Raw genomic sequence first — 17,519 nt, 5'->3', positions numbered from 1 at the left:
TTATCACTGCACCTCCCGCCAAAGGAGCAAAGTTCATCGCCACTTCTTAGATACATGGCACACCAACAATAAGCGGGCATCTCGCTCGTTTCTTCCCAGAACGTGTAGAATATGGAATGACTTGCCTCCTGAGGTATTTCCTTTGCGCTACGACATGGGATTCTTCAAGAAGCGGAATTTAGGGTTCTCAAGGGTCGGCAATGCTTAAGTGGCTCCTGTGATGTTGCTTATGTCTATGGGCGACGATGACTGCTTCCCATCAGGCGGCTCGTCTGCTCGTTTGCTGACTATAACATAAAAAAAAAATGCGAGATATTTGAATGACATCAGTTAGTCATCAGTCAGATATCAGTGTACGTTCGAATTGGCCTGTCAGGTACGGGAGGCATTATCGAGGAAAACGTAACAGTTTTATTGAGTGTTTATGAAAGGTAGCCACGTTTTTTCCCTTTGCTAGGCCGGTAATGATATGAGAGTTATGAGACTTGACGATTCTCATTAGCTTCTGTCAAAACTGAATGGGCTAGGAGTACATGCATGAAAAATATTTCTCATCACACCAACGCGAAGAAAATACGAACAGTAAAAAATTACAAATCAAATTCAAATGAACGTTATTAAATATTTGTCATTCAAAATCATCACTTAGGTAAATTAAAATTGAATTTTATCAGCTAACATGAGCAAACAACTCAAAATTACATCAGATTACTTTGCCACACATGTGGATAAAATGCAAGTTTCTTATCAGTTTTTGAAGTACAAAGAGAGCCTTTAGGAGCTGGTGTGGGGCAAAATATTTTGTAATGTTTATTAAATAATTGTATAGGGGTGGAGTGGTGTGATGACCTCCCCGAGCGGGAGACAGGGGGAAGTTTGGGTGGGCTCCGGCCTGCCCAAAGGTCCGTCTGTCACCCCCGGTCCATCCTGGGCAACGTCACTAGCGACTGGCATTCGTGCCTCTTTCTAGTGGCGGCTAACATCCACACTGGTGTTGTCAGTAGGTGTAGGTTACTACTGACGACCTATACATAACCTACCTGTGCTAGGACCTGCACAGTAGAGCGCCGTACGCAAGGATGACGGGATCCTGGGGATTGAGCCATTGCCAACCCGCGTGGTAACACGTCTGCTTCGGCCCTAATTTCGGGCAAAACGGTAGCCCGGGCTACTAGCCACAGTCCGGGAAATGGTCAAGTGAGGAACCGTAGGTGGGCTCACGGCGAGAAGTGAGAGGGCCGCAGAGGCAGTTTCGGCTGCTGATGCGGTGGTGAAAGGCCATGCTGAGGAAGTGCGTTTAGGTGAATCGGGCGGAGGGCGTCTGACCTGGACGACCCTACGTCCCACCTTCACACATTTCCGATGTCGCGCAACTAGCCAACTTCTCACTTCTATACCCGAGTCGGTGTCCTAACGACTGAAAGCACCTTTTATATGTGTGTGTAAGCGTTCCCAAGGTGTGGGCCCTTGTAGGGTGGGAGCCGATGAGGATGAAGTTAATCGTTACGAACTATGGATACCAGGTCTAACGAAAAACCCCAAGCTGATCCAGCAGCGTCCATCGCTAATGGTGAAGCCACACAGGCGAGACAAGCTGTTCCAGTGACAGTGCGTCAGACCGAAACCCCGGCCCGTCCGCAACCCAGTTCATCTGGGGAGCAGACCGGCCCAAACCCCTTCCAGGACTGGCAGGTAGTGGACCGAAGGTCCAAGAAGCGACCCCCTGCTGGGAAGCCTCACCCTGCCAGACCTGTGAATTCTTCTTCCTCTAACCCACCCCCCCCTGTTAAACGTCAAGGTGGGGTGGCTAAGAAGAAGAAGAAAAACAAGAACCAGAGGCGTGCAGCTCGTCTAGCGCGAGAGCAGCAACTGGACAACACACCAACACCGACACACTCTGCAACCGGTGTGGGTGTGCAGGCTTCCCAGAAGCCGGCACCCAAACCGGCGCCGAACAAGCAGGTTGCTGCTGCCAGGCCTCCGCCGAAGGGAAAAGGTTCCACCCTACCCCCTAAGGCTGGAACGTCGGGCGACAGCCCTACGGGTTCGGCCGCAGATCCCTCCAAACGACGACCTGGTAAGCTCGCACGAGCCGCTGCTAAAAGGATGCGAGATGAGTCCTTCTCCCCGCAAGGAGACAACAAAAAGCAGCGACTAGTGAGCCCAAGCCAACCGTTGTCGTACGCACAAGCAGCGGCATCTGACCTGACGATCGTCATTACTGACGCGAAGTCGGGGAAGATCACCGCTGACCACTCCAACGCCATCCTCCGCGGGTTGCACCAAGCAATCGTGGAGGAGGCGAGGAGAAACCTCGTAGGAGCCAGGCCACCCAAATTCAAGGGCAAGCCCATCTTCGCTGAGGGGCAGCTGAGGGTCTTCGCAGAAGACGAATACTCGGCCGCCTGGTCTCAGCGATGTGTCCAGGCCCTAACCCTGCCAGACATCTCCCTTAAGGCGGTTCGCCAGTCGGAGATGGCAAGGAGAATTAAGTGCGGGCTCCTAATACCCAACATTAATAACTCGTCCTGGGAAGACGTCCGTCAGGCAGCTGACGGACTAAGGTACCAGAACGAATGGGCCAAGGTCGGGTCTTGGTCCATTATACAAATACTACGGCAAGACCAGGGGTGGTTTGTCGAGTTCACAATCCCCGAAGACCTCGTCCCCGCCTTCATGGAGAGGGGGAGATCCCTGAACTGTGGGGTGGGCAATGTCTACCTCAGGTTCAGGGGTCCCGGAGGCAAATACCTGGACCAGCCTCCCACCCTGCAAGGTTCCACCCTAAGGGTAACGGGAGTACAGGTCCCCAACGAACAGGCCGCGGGCACCTCCGAGCAGAGCAAGTCTGTCTCCGGGGAGAAAGTTGCCCCCCTGCCTCTACCCAAGCCGACGATACCCGAACTCTCGGAGGATGAGCTCCTTGGCACTGGTGAGGGACCAGCCGGGTCATCATCCGAGGGTGAGGACTTGTCGGCTTGGATAGTGTCGGGGTTGGCCGACATGTTCAAGGAGGGAGGGGAGATGCAAGATGCCGCCCCCACCACCGACAACATGGACACCAACTAGTGTCATCCAAGCAAACCTCCAGCACAGCGTGGCCGCTACGGCCCAACTCAGACGCTGCCTGGTAGGTTTGCCAACAGCCGTTGCCCTCCTACAAGAACCATGGGCGGGCAATGGATACATACGCGGGCTGTCCGACACGAAAGGTAAGCTCTACTACTCCACGGTACATGCCGTCCCTAGGGCATGTATCCTAACTACTAACAATATTATTGCACAACCGCTCACTGAATTCTGTTCCAGAGACCTGTGTGCGATTAAACTACAAGTTCCACTGCCAACAGGCTGTCGCGACCTAGTCCTCGCCTCGGCGTACATGCCCGGAGAGGACGAGCCACCGCCTGCCGAACTACAACGACTGGTCAGCCACTGCGAGAGATCAGGCCTCGCAATAATCATCGGGGCCGACTCCAACGCACACCACCCACTGTGGGGAATGGAGACCAGCAACAACAGAGGTAAGACACTTGTTGAATATCTTGTGACTACTAATCTAAACATTCTAAATATAGGCGCTGAACCAACATTTGTAAACAAACGATGCAGGACGATTATCGACCTGACTCTGGCTTCGGAGGAGGTCAGTGAACTAATTATGGGATGGCAAGTCTCCCAGGAGGCCTCCTGCTCAGACCATAGATGGATTCGCTTCAATCTACTAGCATCTAGAGACACACCAACCGCCCGGAGGAATCCCAGGAAAACGGACCGAGCCACTTTTAGGAAGGTCCTAGGGGAAAGCCTTGACCGGCTTCCACCGAGGGATGACCTTCGGGAACCGGCTCAGATAGAACAGCAGGTAAATATCTTAACTGATACCCTCGTAGACAGCTACCACAAGGCGTGCCCCTTAAAACCACCGGCAAAGACTGCCATAAAGGGTCACCAGTGGTGGGGCCCAGAACTGGAGAGACTCCGGGGGAAAACCAGAAGACTCTTCAACAGGGCCATGAACACAACGGCTGAGGTGGACTGGGATAACTACTACGAAGCCAAGGCCAGGTACAAAAAGAGATTGCGGTACTGGAGATCCCTGTCATGGAGGAACTTCTGCAGCAGCATTGAAACACTTGACCACGCCAACCGGGTAAGGAAAACCTTAGCGCACAAGCCCACATCACAATTGGGCTCACTGCGTAAACCCGATGGCACATACACATCTAGCCCTGCAGAGACCCAACGCCTTCTCCTGGTAACTCACTTTCCAGGATGCGTAAGTCTCGCCGATGCAGATCAGCAGGACGAGGAATACAGTACAACGGACAACAACTGGCAAATGGCGCACAGAGTCGTCACCGCTGAGAAACTCAGGTGGGCCATAGACAGCTTCCATCCCTTCAAGGCGGCTGGTCCGGATGGGATCTTCCCCGCTCTCCTACAGTGGGGTCTAGGACTCATCCAGGAAACCCTGACCGACATCATGGCAGCCTGCCTAGCCTGGGGGTACGTGCCCAGGAGATGGAGAGATGTAAATGTGGTATTCATACCTAAACCAGGTAAGAACGACTACACAGCTGCCAAATCCTTTAGGCCCATCAGTCTCACATCATTCCTGCTGAAGACCTTGGAAAAACTGTGCGACAGGGACCTGAGGGACCGAGCGCTAAAGAACATACCGATGCACAACAACCAGCACGCGTACAGCTCAGGTAAATCTACGGAGTCGGCTCTACACATGGTTGTAAGCCGCATTGAGAGGGCCATCCACGGCAAAGAAATGTGCCTCGGCACTTTCATTGACATAGAGGGCGCTTTTGACAAGACTCACTTTTCCAGTATAGGGAACGCCTTGGAAAGCCACGGCGCTGAACCCGGACTAGTAAAGTGGATCATGAACATGCTAAATCAAAGGACAATAAGGTATGTAGGTGAACCGCAGGCCGTAGCGGCGGTGCGAGGATGCCCTCAAGGGGGAGTTCTGTCACCTCTGTTGTGGAACCTAGTAGTCAACAACCTCATAACCAAACTGAACGAGGAACACTTCTACACAATAGGCTACGCTGATGATCTGGCAATATTAATATCGGGTAAATTTGCCAGTACAGTATGCGACCTCACCCAGGCAGCTCTTCGGATCGTAGAACGCTGGTGTAGAGATTTTGACCTATCAGTTAACCCCACCAAAACAGAAATGGTAATGTTCACCAATAAAAGGGCACTTGGCAACTTTACCAGACCAACACTTTTCCAGACTGAGCTACAGCTGACCGATGAAGTTAAGTACTTAGGGCTAACGCTCGACAGTAAACTCAACTGGAACAATCACATCAACAAACGCATAGACAAGGCGGGAGTAGTCTTCTGGCAGTGCAGAAGGATGATTGGTAGGAGGTGGGGACTCAACCCGAAAATTACCCTTTGGCTCTATAAGACTATAATCCGCCCCCTACTCTGTTACGGTGCTCTGGTTTGGTGGCCATGAACAAACCTAGGCAACGTACGAGACAAGCTACAAAGACTCCAGAGGCTCGCATGCTCGGCCACCACTGGCTGCACGAGGTCCACTCCGACTGCAGCCATGGAGGTCATGCTAAACCTTTCACCGCTGCACCTACACATACAACAAGAGGCCAGTCTCTCAGCGGTAAGGTTACGAACCCTCAATATATGGTCTAACACCACAGGAGCTCTTCACACAGCATGCCTGGAAAAAGTATACAGCGAATTTCCAGTGCTCATGGCGGGCACGGATCGAATTCACAAACAAGCCATCTTTGACAAAAGGTACAAAATACAATTATTTGAGGACGACAACTACGAAGGACTCAATCCCCGGGAGCTGAGAATCTTCACTGATGGGTCCAAAACAGACAGCGGATCAGGCTCTGGAACCTTTTCAGAAGACCTGAACATGTCAATCACCACTCCGCTAGGAGCCCATAACTCGGTATTCCAGGCTGAGTGCATGGGCATCATTAACGCGGCGGCTGCCATCACTGCAAGGAAGGTAGTAGGATCCTCCATCCGCATACTCTCCGACAGTAGAGCAGTCTTAATGGCCCTAAAAAGCCATATAGTCACATCCAAACTTATACACGAATGCCACGAACGACTAATGGAGGTATGTCAGAACAATAAGATCACCTTACAATGGATCAAAGGACACAGTGGATCCCGAGGTAACGACGCCGCGGACGAGCTCGCCAGACAAGGATCGGGTGCGGGGGCGATTGGCCCGGAACCGATCCTCCCGATACCGTTTAGTAAGGTACGCTCAATGCTGCTGGCACGTACAGGGAAACTACACACAGAACACTGGCTAAACCAAACTGGATGCAGACAGGCCAAGCAAGCCATGCCGAGCATGAACGGTAAGCTCACAAGGGCGCTCCTTCAACTAGGAAAGGTTCGACTGAGTATGGTAACCAGTGTCATAACAGGTCATGGACTTTTTAACAAACATCTTTTTATAACAGGTGTCACAGACAGTCCCCTATGCCGTGGATGCATGGAGGAAGAAGAAACAGCCTCTCACGTGGTGTTGGAATGCAGCGGATTGGCCCCATACAGGGCAAAACATCTCGGATCCCCGAGTGACCTCCCCGAGGTCCTACTCAACATCAAAGGTCTGATAGGATTCCTCGAGGAGCTGGGCTGGCAAGACTAGTCCACCCCCTATCACGCAAAATAGGCGCAAGACGTCGAGTTGCGGAAAATCGCCCGAACTACAATACAATACAATACAAATAATTGTATGTATTTAAGTATTTATATATTGTGTATATCGTTGTCTGAGTACCCACAACACAAGCCTTCTTGAGCTTACTGTGGGACTTAGTCAATCTGTATAGAATGTCCTATAATATTAATTTATTTATTGTAAAAGCGATTATAATTTTTATAAATTACATGAATGTTGAAGGTACTGTCTTACGTCATAATTTTATCGACATTGATTTATAGTAATGTTCGCTTTTTAAACGTCAAACCAAATTGCACCCGGCAAACCAGGGTAGGATGATGATCCCACGCCCACGTCTCTAAAAACTTTTGCTTTACCAAACATTCACCCCTACCTGTATACCTATCCATGTCGTAATCGGCAACAGCGACCCCGGCTAAGATAACTACCGGATAACGATATTCCTTAACTAATCTATATAAATACTTCAAAAGCCGCTCGAAACTCTTCAGCCCCATTTACTATTCAAGGTTCTCTTCATCAATATCTAATTGTTTAGTGTTCAGCTAGCAATCAAATCAGTTCTAAACTCTGAGAGTCTATTCAAAGTTTCAGATGGTATTAGAAAGGATCATATCCATTTCAAATTGATAACTCGAAATTAATATTTGAAACAGACCTCTGGTCATTGTCTAGCAAAGTCAAGACTTACTGATACGAATTTGTATTCTATTAATAGCCAGTTTCAAAATCGGTAACTAGCGTTATACTTGCTATAAAAATAACAAACTATACCAATACCACATTGCTGAGAATCTATCAAGGGGTAAGTCTCGGTAGCTCAGTTGTTAGAGCGGCGGGCTGGTTTCCCGGAGTCGCGAGTTCAAGTCTCGCCCGAGACGGTGAGTTTTTTCCACTTTTGCTTTATTTTTAAGAAAATTTGTAAAGCAAATGGATTATTTCTTTTTTACTACTTTCTTTTTAATAGAAATAGAAATGATTTATTCGATCGGAACACAATACATAAATCAAGATAAGTACAATGAGCTAGCAAACAACAAAATGGTTCCCATTCATCATTTGTGTCGTGTTATCTTGTGTTATGAAGTACCTATATACATCTGCGACTGATTTGGTATTGTGTATGTGTATATGTATTATGTGTATGTGTATCTGTATGCGACATACAGCGTGGCTTAAAAATACGTTGACAGAATAAAATAATATCTTTTACAAAATATAATTAAAAATTATAATAACAATAATTTAACTGGAGGCGTAGGGATGTGACGACCCCATCGCCCGCTGGTTTTACCAGTGCAATCAGTCAACGCAGGGCAGCTTGTGGCGAGCTGTTGGGGATTAGCGACCTCACGTACCCGAGTGCTCCTGGGGAGTTCTGTTACCCGCAAGGAGGGTGGGTGGGATAGGATTCTCTGCCTCTGGCTTGCCTTAGCCTGCCGGCCAGAGTGGAGTCGTTAGAGCTATAAGCTCCAGTGGTGGAAGTGAAATATGCATAAGACGCGAGTTAGGACAGTGGCTGTTAACAGCCACTGGGTAGAAAGCGGCGCACACCTCTCGACACCTCTGAGCCGCTCACACCGGTGTTGCCCTTGAGCCATCCTAGATGTCGCTTTTTGTGGGGGCCCATCTTGTGAGGGCGAGTCACCGTCTGCCGGAAATAAATTGCATACCGTTTTATTAGGCAGGCGTCCGGTTTTTTACCCCATAGCTCAGTACTTAGTCCATCGCTTTCACCCAATAACCTAGTTCATTTTTAGATTCCATCAACTCTCAATGGCCCTTGCACCCTGGCGGGTGCTGCCTCTGCGTGCGTCCCATGACACGGGTAAGGGCAGCATCCGCTCGGTGTACCCCTTACATTTCATTAAAGTGTCAAAAGGGCCTCTACGTGTTGGCTTCGGCTCCGCGCACGCCTCCCAAAGGTCCGGAACACCATTGTTCCGTGATGGGAAAGACATTTAACTGAATTAAAATAAAACATATAGGTATGTGTGTGTAGTTTAATTTCATTAAGTAGCAAGTACTTATCGTAACGCCAAAAATGACAATATTATTGATAAGCTCAAAGGGTTTTAAACAAGTTTCAGCCGGGTGAAGTAAAACGTATAAACTTTTCGCTTACACTACTGTTTTTTCTACTTCTACCAAAATATGCAAAAACGAATAAACCACGAAATGAAATTTTATTTAACTAGACTAGATGTGTTTTACATTATAGAACCATTTTATATAGCTCGACCTAGTCTCAAAGTAAGCTCAATAAAATAATCGGTAATAGACGACGAAAGTTTAATGACGACGATAGATATAATATATTATATGCATATGATAATGTCAAAACGCGATCAATTTGTAAAGTTTGAAGGCTGTCCTGAATATTACCAATTACCGAGTTCTAAATATTTCCGAATATATAGTAGTATACCCTATAATGGACACGGAACCAGTAATGGGACAAAAAAACACAATTCCTCTAAAATAAGTATATAAAAGTAGTTTATAAACACTGGATATATTTTTATCATAAATAGGAGTCCTAGAGCTGATTATGTTTGAATTTTTATTAAATTCGGTTATTTTTTAAGAAATGTGCGTCAACCCAAAAGTTGTCGTGCCACTGAAAAAAAATATCACTAAAAATTCTTAACAACTTCGCTAAGAGAGGTGAGTTAATTTATTAAATTTTAATTAATTAATACTTGATGAAAACTAGAATGTGTTTTGTTAATTGCATTTACCATGAGATAAGGTATACAACACACTATGTTGTGACTCCACAGATGTAAAAAAATAGTGGTATTTGGCGCAATCCCATTATAGGAGCTGTAAAACTGCATACCTCCTATGATGGGACAATTGACATAATGATGCTTGGCATGCCATAATTTCATGTTTTAAACAATACAGAAGTAAAATGTAGTTACGAAATATGTCAACCAGGAGGTATTCTCGGACTTAGGATAAATTAATATCGTTTTTCCAAACTTTTATTTAACTTGCCTTGTTAGTTAGTGTGGGTCAAATCTTGGTAGCTGAATTTGACCCACTTTTCGATTTCCGATTCAGTTTAAATTTTGTGTAAGTACGTAATTAAGTATGCAAATCGGATGATAATGCAATATTATGATAACATGGACTTGATCTGATGATGGAGACAGGAGGTGGCCATGGGAACTTTATCGCAATAAACCCTAACTAATTGTGTTTGGGTATATTAGAATTGTCTCGATAAATCTAATACAATAATAATTGGCTGTGGAAAGAAAAATACATTCAGCGATAAAAGCTTATACCAAAAATTGATTTTTTTGCCATAATTTATTCCCCATTTCAATATTTTATACTGATAGAGCAATGTCCATTATAGGGGGCCCATTACTGGATCCACGTCCATTACCGGGGGCCCATTACTGGAGCTTTGGTGTCCATGACTGGAGAAAAAAAAGCATAGTTTTAATTTGTTAATTATGTGGAAACTCATTGCAGTATCTTTGATACAACACGCCTAAAACATGAAAGGCGGATAGGACTTTCATCTTTTAACAAGCTAAGCGGAAGACCATTTACATGTACAAGGGAAATATCATAAATACTCCAAATTTCCTCTTAAATGTCCCATGACTGGTGCTGTTACTATAGTACCGCCAAACCTTGCAATTACTTATTCAGATCACCGAACTATGCTAGTATAGGTAGCTTAATTAACTCCATTGTTTATTACCTATATGTGACTCGTTTAATAAAATTTGGCATAAACTAAGCTAAGGGTAATAATACTACTATAATAATACTTTTTTAACTTATTAGTCCAGACATAGGAATCCGCGGGGCAAATTGTGAATTAAGACTTTATGTTTGTGCACTTATGGTACTAATTACAACAAAATAGTTAAAAATTAGTTTTAATTGCCTAATCGTTTTAAAACAGCCTAAATTTTGTTGTAATTGGTACCATAAGTGTACAAACATAAAGTCTTAATTCACAATTTGCCCCGCGGATTCCTATGTCTGCTTATTACTCTCTAAAGCAGTTGATTATATTTTAATATCAGAGTGCGATTAAATAGTTGAAAGCGAGAAAAAACTGCAACTAGGTAAATCCACTTTAATCGTGATTCCTGTGTGTATTATCTTGATTTTTTAATACTGGGCCTTATTTTTATAAACAAAGTTGTACTTAGAATTCAAGAATTTGTATTATAATGCTAATCAATTCAAAATGAAGCAAATAATTAAGTTTTAGTTAGAGTAAGTATTTTAGTACCTAGCTTATCCCCTAATAGTATGTAAGTCAATATTATAAACTTCTAAAATTTAGTTTACTGCAACCAGCAAACTGCATTGCGTATCAGAAATTGCAATCAATAAACCTGCAATAAATTTATTTACACAAACGTCTAACCACTTTTTAGAAACGTAAGTATAATTTCACACCACAATTCACTCACGATCGCGAACATAGAACGAAGGCCAAGAACGAAAGTTAACGAAATCGCGAACACGCGCGCTTTTCGTCGCTGTCTGAGATCAACTGAAAACACGCTGGGCGCTGAAAACGTTTTCGCTTCATCTTGCAATTGCAAATAGGGATGTCGAGATTTGATTCCGCACAGTTAAATAAAAATAAAGGTTAAGTGAGAGTTCATTTAACTCGCACACCGAGCGTTCCGTACAAACTTTCAATTATTATCTTATTGTTAGTAGTTCTCGAGATATTTAGCGATGTGACGGACAGAGTCGCAAATAAGGGTTCCTTTTTACTTTTTTGGTACGGAATTCTTAGTACCTACTTAAATAGTTTATATAGCAATTTACATATTTACCATATAGGTACTTAACTAATTGTGACTTTTAAAAATCGAACACTTTTAACTCTCGCGTTTTGTACACATATTTAATTACAGAAACGGGTCTACCGCGATATAATTACATTGTTTTTACCTTAAATTCCGACTCCGAGTTTCAGCTGAGTCGCACCAGCTGTGGTCACACGGAAAGACCAAAATCTGTTACAATAATATTTGCCATTATTTACTATGAGTAGTGTGTGTACCTATATGATGTACTGGAAAAGATATATTATATTATTATCTCTTATCTAGGGATTTTTGCTAGTTTTAATTAATGTAAAAAAGTTAAACAAAGCGATGCTAGCTAACAATATTTAAAAAACGATGCCTTAACACAACTCGTTCCGTTTTTATTAGAGAAAATACTAGAATTAATTTCTCAAACCTATCACAAATTAACATAAAAGTTTTAATTGGCCAGCCCACACCTATTTCTAATTTCAATGACTAGTTAGCAGTTTCTAACTAAATGAACAATCTTATGTAGGTAAATGCAAATTCTCCGCGCTCTTTAATTAAAATCAGCAATTAAAAGTTCTACGAGTACCTACCTAGGGTTGTGTAGATAATACTGTTTTTAGGGCACTTAGTGATAGGGGAAAGTGGGCTAAAGGGACCTTAAGGGAAAAGTTAAATAAAAACCATAGTTTTATTAAAATCTACAAACTGTACTAGTCTCTGTTTGAAAGACTTAATTAACAACATATTTATTAAGTGAGATAATTACTATTTTCATTATCAGATTATCGGACGTCGAAAAAACCACAAACTTTCAAATTTTTATTTTGTACGGTTTATTCCATGCCTTGTGGGGTAGGTACCTATACCAAATCCGATTTTGCCCCTTACTAAAAATACCAATGGACCTCGCCAAGTACTTCAGGTTCTCAAACAGTAAAGCATTCATGGGGTCATTTTTTACACTTGAAACATTGTACCCACTACGGGACTACCCGGTTCTATGCGTTTTGACCTCAACGACCTACGAGAAACTAAAAAGTCTGCTGACCTAAAAAAGTAATATTTGTTCATCTTTAACATCTTTCGCTTTTGGGCCATTAATTACCTCCTTCTTCTTCTTCTTCTTCTTTGCCATGTCCCGTTATTTGGGGTCGGCCCTCCTCTCCTCGTACGAAGGCGCCCGGTTTTTCTGCCCTGGGTTGTCGATGTGTTAATTACCTTATCAAAAATTAATTACAATAAAAACAATATGTTTCATACAATACCAAAGTTATTATCATTGTCAAAATACTTTTGGTCGCTACTGTACTTAATCGAATAAAAAATACAAATGCTTAGGAAATTAGGACCTATTCGCACATGAATCGTAGGTACAACGTTTTACAGTACATATGGCCCTTTATATTTTCGACATAGTTACGTACTGCTAAATATCGCACTAGTGCGGTAAAGCACCATAATTATGTACTGTAAAACTTATTATACCTATAATGCCTAAATGGTTCTTTATACATGAATGGAGTGAGCACTGTAAGCTTATTTGCTTATTTCCTTTAGCAACGTTAAATATGAACTGTAAGCAAAGTACGGCAGTAAGTAATTAAAAGTTTTTTTGACCTTTTCCCGTACCTATACTGCAGGCCTCCGATTTCACTGAATTTACTTTCCATTAGTTAGAGGCTAGAGCTGCATCCGACTTTAAAGCTTCCTTTATTGGTCTACAGCAAATAAACAGCTTGTTTACAAACGGTGTCCTGCTAACGATCTACAAGCTATTTCAACGTCGTAAGGTCTCTTTTCGTTTGGCATAAGTTCGTCTCTGGGGCGCGAATTGAAAGCGAAGTTAAATGTGCGTATTTTACAATCTTGTTAGATACTGTCATTGTAATTTATGACGCGTAAAGTGGATGCTTTTTTCGAGGACATTACCCGGTAGATGAATTTTCGAAACGATACTTAGAACTTAAGGAAAAGTATTTTTAGGGTTCCGTACCCAAAGGGTAATTAGGGTTCCGTACCCAAAGGGTAAAACGGGACCCTCTTACTAAGACTCCGCTGTCCGTCCGTCCGTCCGTCCGTCTGTCACCAGGCTGTATCTCGTGATCTGTGATAGCTATCACAGATCACGAGATACAGCTGAAATTTTCACAGATGATGTATTTCTGTTGCCGCTATAACAATAAATACTAAAAACAGAATAAAGAAAAGATTTAAGTGGGGATACAACAAACGTGATTTTTGACTGAAGTTAAGCAACGTCGGGCGGGGTCAGTACTTGGATGAGTGACCGCGTTTTTATAGATAATGGTACGGAACCCAACCCTTCGTGTGCGAGTCCGACTCGCACTTGGCCGGTTTTTTTTATGATATAGGAGTCAAAGGAGCAGACGAATCGCCTGGTGACGATTACCGTCGCCCTTGGACACCTTTTCTTGAAGGTTTGAAGGTCGTATCAGTCCGAAAATACTGCGGAATGAACTGTTACCCGCGAACAGTTCATTCCGCAGTTTACCTGCCTTGCAGGAAATGTGCGAATAGGTTTAAAATTCACAACTCGTGTCAATTTAAAACACTCCCTGCTCCCACTCGCTGCTAATTTCCTATTTATTTATCGCATTTGTATCGTAATGTCTGTCTGTCTGCTTTTCTAAGATCAAGTCCGCCATAGTAAATATATGGCGAACTTGATCTTAGAAATTGGACAGGCTTTACTATCATACAACTGAAATAAGAATACTTCGGTTTATTTATTCTATAAGACAGCAATATTGTGAGTTTCGTAGCATATTACAGCAAAGAGTATTTTTCGTGGAGCGTGAAGAATGCTGTATAATAAGGTTTTATGCGAAGGACCACGCCAAACGGATTTTTCAGATTCTCGCGCGGCGACCCGAATATTTTGTTTTTGTGCCATTGCCCACAATTTTTATTTATTTATAATCGTATGGCAAACATATTTTAAAAATAGAAACAAATGTAATCAGATGTCTACACTAAGACCATTCAGCCACTTTATGGCTTCGTCGCTCAGGGTCATCAGGTCTTCGGGAGGACCGACGACATAGCGCGTTATAGGGCAGTCTTGGATAATATGCTGGATGGTTTGGGCTTCCGCACCGCAGCCGCAGGCCGGGGAGTCCAGTACCCACAGCGGTGTTTGTAATAGGTGCATCGACCGTGGCCAGTACGGAGTATTGCTTGGTTAGCTTTAAAAACTCCGCGTAACATGGTAGGTTAGGGTTGTTTTGGATCCTAGACACTTCCCGAAGCAAGGCGTCCTTCCTCCTGAGATCTGGCGGGGCAATCCGTGACAGCACAGGGAGCCAGTGGCAAGGAGTAGATTGGAGCATCCCGGATATGACTCGCATGGCTTTGTTCAGTTCGACATCTACTTTAGACGTGTGGGCACTGCCTAGCCACGCCGCTGCACAGTATTCTGCTGTTGAAAACACCAGAGATAGTGCTGATGTTCGCAACACTTCGGCACTTGCTCCCCAAGAGGTGCCGCTTAGTTTAAGCACGATGTTGTTGCGACTCTGGAGTTTGCGTGCTGTAATTGGGGAGGTGCTGCTTGAACGTGATGGAGCGGTCGAGGGTGACTCCGAGATACTTGGGAGAGAAATTGTGTCTAACTAGCGATCCATTCAGAGACACCTTTAGTTCACGCTTGGCTAATTGGTTGTCCAGATGGAAGCAGCAGACCTCCGTTTTGCTTGAGCTTGGAGTTAGTCGCCAAGTTCTGAAGTAGTCAGTCAACCGTGCCAAGTCATTGCCCACACTGTTAACTGTACATCGGTGGACCTTATGCCTTTTGTAATAAGGTCCACCGATGTACAGTTAGGAGTGTCGCTGTTTATAAAGAATTAGGAAATATTTTACTATTTTCCATGATGAAAATAATGTTACATTGGTTTTTTGGTAAACAAGTTTGAACAGAAATGGATGTCATTATCATCATCATCATATCAGCCAGAGGACGTTCACTGCTGGACATAGGCCTCCCCCACAATGACCGGTCTTGCGCCACCCGCATCCAGCGGACTCCCGCGACCTTTACCAGGTCGTCAGTCCACCTTGTCTACCCACGTTGCGCCTTCCGGCATGTGGTCGCCACTCGAGAACCTTTCCGCCCCAACGGTCATCGGTTCTACGGGCAATGTGCCCCGCCCACTGCCACTTAAGTTTAGCGATTCGGAGCGCTACATCGGTTACTTTGGTTCTGCTGCGGATGGCCTCATTTCTGATGCGATCACGCAGAAATGAGGAAAAATGATGTCATTATACTACTAAAGAAAAAGTGACCAATCCCACCTGTGGTCGAGGGTCGAGGCAGGAATTAAACCAGCGTCTTAAGCTTACGCGGCTAACGCCCTGACCATAGGCCACCCGGCCACGGCGGCACCCGTCATAAATTCTCTAGTACGAGTAGGTATATGCAATCTTTAAAATTCAATAGTATTATTAATAAAACCGTATTATTATTGAATTAGGAACTAAATTTGAATGCTGCTTAAAACTGTTCCGTCTTATTTTTCAGGATCGTGACTGGCAATGATAATAGTTTTTATAATATGAAAAAAAAGTAAAAATAGAAAATATCCAGTTCTCATTCCCCTTGAGTGTACCGGAAAACCTAAACACTATATTTAAACAAGATAAAAAAATGTTGACAGGCAAACTAATCTTTATTTCATAATGTAGGTAGGAATCTATTTATTTTATCTTAAATCAAACTTTAATTTTTAAGCTACCCACGTAAAACTAGAAAAGTCAATTAAGGTTTTTGTTTACTTCAATTGAAGTAAACAAAAATCTTAATTCCATTGGCACTCACGAAAAACCACTCAATATTTTATTTTTTGTTGCCCCAATTAGCTTTTAATGCCTTTCATTAAAAGCTTTTTCATTTGTATCTAGTCATTTCACTCGTTCATTATTTACCAAAGCATTAATTAAAATAGGTATCATTAACATGTACCTAAGGATTCATGTGGTACCTACCGGTGGTGGGCTTCAGTTAGCTTTCGTGTGTTAGTCTCATTGTGCTAGGCCCGATGCATGGAGTTCGTCTAGTGAAAAACAAAGATCATATTAAAGGTACCTGCACCAAAAAAAGCCCAGTTCTTAAGCTTGCTTTACTATTAGATAGATAAATAATTACTAAAACTTAAAAAAAAAAATCACAGATTTCGTGCCTCACACGACTATCGAGCACATTGGAAATGAATCTACGGAATTGGAGAAAAATTTTTTGTCGCTGAGCGACGAGAAAGTCTGGATAAGGAAAAAGTTACAAAATAAAACTACAACGTTGAATGATAATTATTTTATTCTTAGATTAACATAAGTATCCTGGACATAACGCATGTGAACAAACAAATTGCAAAATTTCCACAAGCGTATCGAAGTTTGAATAATTGTCGCCGTGGCGCATAAGTATAGGTACAATATTTAATTTTTCGATTAATAAGCAGGATATATTAATGTTCAAAGTACATGAAAATTATTACACGGCAAATCCGTAGTCAACTCGAGAAGTGGTAGCCATATCGCCGTTATCGTCACTCGAGTCTTGATCGGCAGCGGCCCATTTGCTGCAAGATATGAAATTTTCTTGACAGCAGTTTGACGCGACGAGAGATGACCATAACAGCGTTTGTCTATGTTGCACCAAACCTGAGTTCCAATAGGTACTACCAGGGTTTAGCATCAGCTATCTTGGGTAATGCTCTACCATGTGATCATCATGACGAATCGGATGTCCAAAACAGCGCGTGCCTATGTTGCACCAAACCTGAGTTCCGCTAGGTACAACCAGGGTTCAGCATCAGCTCTATCTTGGGTACTACTCTCCTAAGTGCTCATCAAGACGAGTCGGATGACCAAAACAGCATGTGCCTGTCTTTTTTTTATGTTTCTCTGTATAAGTTTTTATTTTGTGTTTGTGCTCACGAATAAAATTATTTATATTTCTATCTCTATCTCTATTTCTATTT

At 43.5% G+C, this 17,519-nt stretch overlaps 1 non-coding gene across 1 annotated transcript; it reads left to right on the top strand.

The window, feature by feature from the left end:
* Positions 1–7,518: 7,518 nt before the first annotated feature.
* Positions 7,519–7,590, top strand: Trnat-ggu (transfer RNA threonine (anticodon GGU)). The gene has a single exon. It is a non-coding gene; the product is annotated as a tRNA-Thr (tRNA).
* Positions 7,591–17,519: the final 9,929 nt, after the last annotated feature.

Source organism: Cydia splendana, chromosome 9 (genome assembly GCF_910591565.1).
Source record: "Cydia splendana chromosome 9, ilCydSple1.2, whole genome shotgun sequence".
Lineage (NCBI taxonomy): Eukaryota > Metazoa > Arthropoda > Insecta > Lepidoptera > Tortricidae > Cydia > Cydia splendana.
This window is presented reverse-complemented; position numbering and strand designations above follow the sequence as displayed.